We start from the raw sequence: 6,654 nt of genomic DNA, 5'->3' as shown, positions 1-6,654 counted from the left end.
TAGGCGATGCAAGGGATTAAAGCAGTAATTCTGAAGTGGAGGAAAGAATTTCAAGAGACAACTCATAAATGGAATACCAAAAATTTTCAAAAGCAGTGCTCACTTTGGCAGCACATGTACTAAAATTGGAACTGAAGATTAGCATGGCCCCTGCGCAAGGATGACACACAAATTCGTGAAGCATTACATATGAAAAAAAAATTCGAAAGCAGAGGAACTCTTAAAAATCAAAAAGATAGGTAATATCCAAAATATATTTTTTTAAAGAAAACTTTTTAAATTAAGTATATAATATACACATAAAAAGTACACAAATAAGCATTCACTTGATGAATTTTTACAATCTGAGCACACCTATGTAGCTATTACCCAGATCAAGAAATGGCATTACCACATTACCAGCATCCTAGAAGCCCCCTTAATGTCCCCTCCCAGTCATTTGTTCCCCTGCAAGGATAGTCACTATAACTAATGCCATAGATTAATTTTGCCTGTCTTTTAACTTTATATGAATGAAATTCTATAGTATATATTCTTTTACGTCTGGCTTCTTTCACTCAACATTATGTTTGTGAGATTTATTCATGTTGTGTTTTTTTTTTTTAATAGAAATAGTTATTCCCTTCTCAATGCTGTATAGTATTCTATGGTTAATGGACCTTTGCATGGTTTCTATTTGGGAATTATTATGAATAGTGCTAGATGAATGTTCTTGTATTTTGGGGAATTATTATGAATAGTGCTAGATGAATGTTCGTGTTTTTTTTTAATAGAAATAGTTATTCCCTTCTCAATGCTGTATAGTATTCTATGGTTAATGGACCTTTGCATGGTTTCTATTTGGGAATTATTATGAATAGTGCTAGATGAATGTTCGTGTTTTTTTTTAATAGAAATAGTTATTCCCTTCTCAATGCTGTATAGTATTCTATGGTTAATGGACCTTTGCATGGTTTCTATTTGGGAATTATTATGAATAGTGCTAGATGAATGTTCTTAGATATATCCTTGACCTAAATGTATACATGTGTATACATTTAGGTCAAGGATATATCTAAGAGTGATTTTGCTTTTTCATAGACTATCTACCTCTATTTATATCTATCTATCTATCTCTGTCTGTCTGTCTATCTATCTATCTATCTATCTATCTATCTATCTATCTATCTATGACTTCCATGTAATTTTCCAATGTGCTTATATCAATTTATACTCTGCTTAGCAATGCAAGAGAATTCCAGTTATCCCAATGCTTGGTATTTTCTGCCTTTTAAATTTTTAGCCATTCGGATAGATATGGTGATGGTGTCTTTTGCTGCCCTTCTATTAGATGCACCAAATGGAATCACATACATTAATTAACTTTGAATTAAAAGTAAGTCAAATAAAGAGTGAGCCTGCCTTCAAGCAACTCTAAATCCAGTGAAAGATTCACTGATATGTAAACAGATGATTACAATATATACTATGTGCTATTATTAAGTATTGACTTATAGTAGAGGGAAGATAATGTTCTAGGTTAGTTAGGGAATGAGTAGTCTGCTCTGTCTATAGTATGGAACACAGATTGGAGAGGCCTAGAGAAAGAAAAGAGACCAGTTAGGAGTCTATTAAAATAGCGTAATTGGGAGGTGAATAAAGAGCAAAGTCCTGGAATTGTTAAGCAGGTAGAATTAATATGACAGAATGGAATTACCAGATGGTGATATTAAGGAAGTAGAATAAACAGTTGGCATCCAATGTAATGTGGAAAATCAGAAAGTTATCAATGGTGATTCCCAGGTTTTGGACCCAGGTGTTTGGGTGGTTGCTGTGGTTATCAGTTGAGAGAAGGAAAACAGGTAAAGAAGAGGGTTAAAAGTAGGAGGTAGAAAGATGTATTCAATTTGGACATGCTGAGCTTGAAAGGCCTATGTGATATCTGGGTGGAGGTATCATCAGGAAGCATTTGGAAATATGGGCCTGCAACTCATAAAAAAAAGTGATGGGAGAGAACTATGGATATTATTTGAAGGATATTTGGTGTTTGGGAAGTATTTGAACAATGGGAGTACCTGGAATTAATAAGGAGATGGCGAGTAAGCTTAGGACAGAACCCTGTGGAACACCACATTTAAAGGGCAAGTAGTAGAAGAAGATGACTTTCCCCCAAATGAGACTAAGCATAATTATAGCTGCAAGGTGGGAGGAGAAGTAAGCAGAGAGAGAAAATTTGAAGACATAGGAGGCAGACACGATGAGTCATGTAGCAAGGAGTCAGAAGTGGGGAAAAAAATTGGCATTAAGACACTGCAGATGAGGAGGGACACCCCTTGCTGACACTGGGGGAAATGAAGAAAGAATAGGTTGGGAAACACATACATACATATAGATATGTTTGAAGAGAGGGGAAAGAAGTAAAAAGTTCACACTTAATGGCATATATCTCTGTAAGGATATCAGAAAGGAATCCTGCTAAGAGTGAGGGAGGCAGAGGTGGGGCTGGGGGCTTGGATCAGTCATTATGGTAAATGAGTGGTACAGATGATTAGTGGCAAAAATAAGATTGCAGAGCAACACTGAAGTCTTTACTAAGGTCAGCTATCAAGTAAGTCAAGATTCCCCAAGAGAGAGGGAGCCATGGTAAAAACAAACGAACAAGCAAATCTAGCATCTCTCTTTGAGCCAATACCCTAGCAATCCACTTCATGCTGAGCTTCTGGAGCCTTGCTATTTTGTTGAAAGGGTCTCAGGGAAAGTACCTTTAGGTGGAAAGTAAGTCAGACTAGGGGAATTCTCAATGTATTTATGAATTGAATGATGGGAAGGGAAAATGAACTCATGTCAGATGTGATGTCCTTCAGCTAAGTTTCTCATCTGTCTCCCCTCTAGTCACATTTTCCTTATTATACCTACAACTGGATTGCCTTACCAAGCTTTAGGTCTTGGGATCCAGCTGCATCCCTTTTTATCCAGGCTGGTGGTAGCAGTGATATAGTAGAATTCTCAATTCTCTTAGTTGACAACTTGGGAATTTTAGCAATCAAGTCAGAATGAATTCAATTAGCTTTCACCTTTTTGTGCTGTTTTGTGCTGGCTGGAATCCTCACCCAGACATCAGCACATCCTGTTCTTGCATTTGATACAAGTCAGTGGTAAAATGAAGGCACCTTACAAATCATAAGTTACACTTGAGAAACACAGGCCAAGAAGCATCATCTTTCCAATTAGGTGGGTAAAAAGAAAATATTTTGATTTAATAGGACCTCCAATGAAGATCTCGATACACTGTTAGCAAAATTTTGGATGTTAACCAAAATCTGTCCATCAACTTGCAATCTAGCAAATATAGCTTCTGCATGGGAATTTTACTCTAGATGGGACTACATTTCATCCAGGAAGAGCTATCTGGATGACTCTTATTCAAGATGCAGGTGTGTTGGGAAATTTAAGTAGCTAACATTTGTGAAACACTGTACTCTTTCAATGAAAGTTGTTTTGAGAATAGTCTACTATTGTTAACATCATCTTCTTTTTGAGACACTTCAGGAGTCAAAGTGCTTGTTTTCATACTAGTTTTAGGAAACAAAGGTGTTGGACTGTACCGAGTTAATCCATTTCTACAAAATGCCCAAGAATCCAGCATGAATTGGAAAGTGGTGACAAAAGGGACCATCTGAAGGTTCAAAGACCTCAACATCAATTATGCCAAGAAATGCTAAGCAAATTAGCACTTTGGCTAATTAAAAATAAACACTTAAAGTAGTTAGTGAAAATGGCCCCTCACCTTGATAAACAGTCAATTTGTTTGAGTAGCATTTCCAGTGTTAATTGAGATCTGGGTGACTCACTGCCACAGTGGCCAAAAATTAGTCCTGAAAAAAAAAATAAAGAGAAGATATTCAGAGGCTAGGTCATGGCTTTTTACATCTGCACACAGCTCCTAGGCCAGCCCTTTAGAACACCAGATGATTACGCTTTACTTCCTGACCTCCCTTCCAAATTGCAGTTCTTGAAGTCCCACTAAAGGGCTTTGCAGGCTGTTTGTTATTGTGTGGAGTGCTGAGGATTTGATGTTTGCCTGAAATGACATCCTGACAGACTCGTTTCCCAAAATGATATTTCACTAAGAAAACTTTTGAAAACAAGGACCAAAATGTGGACATAAACTCCAATGTTCTCTGCAGGCCTAAGACCCCATGAGTGGACTGGGATGGTGTGCAGGGGTAAGGGTAGAGATTCCTATGAACCGAAGAAAATCTTAAGTTTAAGGCAAGGTATATTTTAGAGTCCCTAGGGAGATGTGAGCTTGGGAGACTTCTGACTTCTTCAGTGTGGAAACCATGCCAAAAGTAACTAGAGAAATAAACCAAAATGTTGAGCCTGGCAGCATGAAAGATTGAGTAAACCCATAATTCGGTCATTTGCAAAGTGGCTGGAAAAATCGCCTCTTGTTGGCAGAGCAGTCCCATGTAGGCGATGACATGTCAATAATGAAGTGCCTGTCACACCCACTTGTGCCAGGTCTTTGGTTCTGGATGCCACAAGGGAGAATGTACCATTTAACTTAAGGGCACAAACAGACCAAATCATTTTATGGTAAGGCCTAATCCAGTGCTTTCAGCTCTCTGAACAGGTAGTCTGACTGTTATTGAGATGCTTGCTTTGCTGTAAACAATGTAGTTGCTTCCATATCTTTTTCCATAAGCCCCCTTCTTTGGGAAACCCCATTAACATGCACTTCAGAGAGTCAAGTCAAAACAGGCCAGAAACTACTGGCTACCTATTCTGTGTTCAATATGGTACCAGGCACCAGAGGAGAAGTAGTATATTACTTTGTTGTGAGGAAGAAGAGAGACACAACATAATTAGAAAAAGTTATGACAGAGCATAGACTCAAGCAATGGATTTCACAGTGGCAGAGGGTTCACATTTCTGTGGAGTCATAAGTTAACATTTGGGAAAGAGATGAAGAGGGTGAAAGGCATTTCAGGTGGAAGATTACAGCATGAGCAAAGATGCTAAGGCAAGAATGAGCATGGCCAGTGCAGGGTCAATGAGGATGAAGGAGAGTAATTTTTAGAGAAAAGTTAGAGGTAAAGGTGGACTGAGGGAGAGTGTTCAATGCCACAATGAGGACTTTAGAATATGATCCCAAGACAATAAAGAAGACCATAGAAAGACAGGGATGCCAACAAAGGAGCATTTGTAGCAGATGCCTATAGTTCTGTGTGTTAGGAGTTGGAATTGTTGGGCTGGGGGTGTTGCAGCACTACAGACATTCAGTGGTGAACACTTACCCTAGGCTGGGGGTTTTGAAAATAGAGAGACAGCACTGCCTATGGCACAAGCAAAGGCTTTGGAGCCAGACACACCTGGGTTCAAATACCCCTCATTCACCACTTATGAGCTATGTAACCATGAGCAAGAAACCTCACCTCTTGAACCTCAGTCTCCTTTTCTGTAAACTGGGACTAATCCTTTTGCTTGCCTCATGAGGAAATGGTATAGATGAAAGGAAGTATATCTATAGCATATAGGCAGCCCCACTAAATTTCTCATGTTCACACTCATTTGAAGAGACTTTTTGAGAGAGAACCAACAGGACTTGGTACCAAGTAAGACTAGAGTTGTGGGAGATGGGGTAGTCACTGATGATTTCCATGGTTCAAGGTAGGAACAAGAGTGGCCTAAATGCCCAAGCCTGGGAAATGAGCTGGTCCTGAGTGGGGCAGTGACAAGTCAAGTTCTATTTTAGTCAACATTTGTGAGGGCAAGTGAAACTACCTCCTAGTCATTTGTTTCATATATATATTCATCTTTATCTGTGCTCAGGCTCCAAGTGGGCCTTGTTTAGAGAAATGCTATAGCAATGCAGAGAAGGTATATTTTTAAATGACAGGTCTAAAAATACTGCTTTCTCTTTGCCCTTTCACAGCTGCAGATTCTGAATCCTGATCCTCACTGGGAGAAATAATAAAATGCATATGTTTATAATAAAAATCATATTTCCCTCTTCCTGTGATGTCTCCCAGTTGTAGGTTCCCATCCGTTTGCTGTTTTACCTATCATTTAACAAATGTATTTTAAGAAAAGTAATCTTTTCCACTGACATGTCTTATAAACGTCACATCCTCAGCTTTGGTTCTCATTGAGGAACAGAGATGCATGTTTTGAATATTTCTAAAAATGCTTTTCACTCCATTCCCAGGCAAGGATTTGTAAATCTTTGGTTAGAGACAGAATATACAGAGAAGGTACTACACAGTGATGTGGGCTAGATTACCAGAAAGCAAGATGAGAGTTTGAGTTCTGAGAAATTAGCTACAATTGACAGTTGAAATATAGGCCTCAGTTTTTGTACAGTCACCACTGAGGTGTACTCTGTGTAAGGCATTCTGAGAAGTCAGAACTTGGGTAATACAAATAAGTAGAGTGAGTTGGACTCTAGGAGATTTTTCTCATGAAAACATTTAGATGGGACTGTTGAAGGTGAGGCCAACGTTGGAGAGTTGGCCAGCCAAACAATCAGTGCAAGGGGTAAAGAAAGCACCCCCTCCCTTGGTTTGAGGGAAGAGGCACAATCTGAAGGCATATGGAGAGTAGCTGGCTTTGTTTGGAGATATAGATCTATGAGTAGCTCTATGGAATAAATAAAATGTATATGATGCATTT

At 38.7% G+C, this 6,654-nt stretch overlaps 1 pseudogene; it reads left to right on the top strand.

Annotated features, from left to right (window-relative positions):
- Positions 1-95: 95 nt before the first annotated feature.
- On the top strand, positions 96-195 carry LOC112470925 (annotated as a pseudogene).
- The last annotated feature ends 6,459 nt before the right edge of the window (positions 196-6,654 follow it).

This window comes from Pteropus alecto, unplaced genomic scaffold, assembly GCF_000325575.1.
Source record: "Pteropus alecto unplaced genomic scaffold, ASM32557v1 scaffold19, whole genome shotgun sequence".
Classification (NCBI taxonomy): Eukaryota; Metazoa; Chordata; class Mammalia; order Chiroptera; family Pteropodidae; genus Pteropus; species Pteropus alecto.
This window is presented reverse-complemented; position numbering and strand designations above follow the sequence as displayed.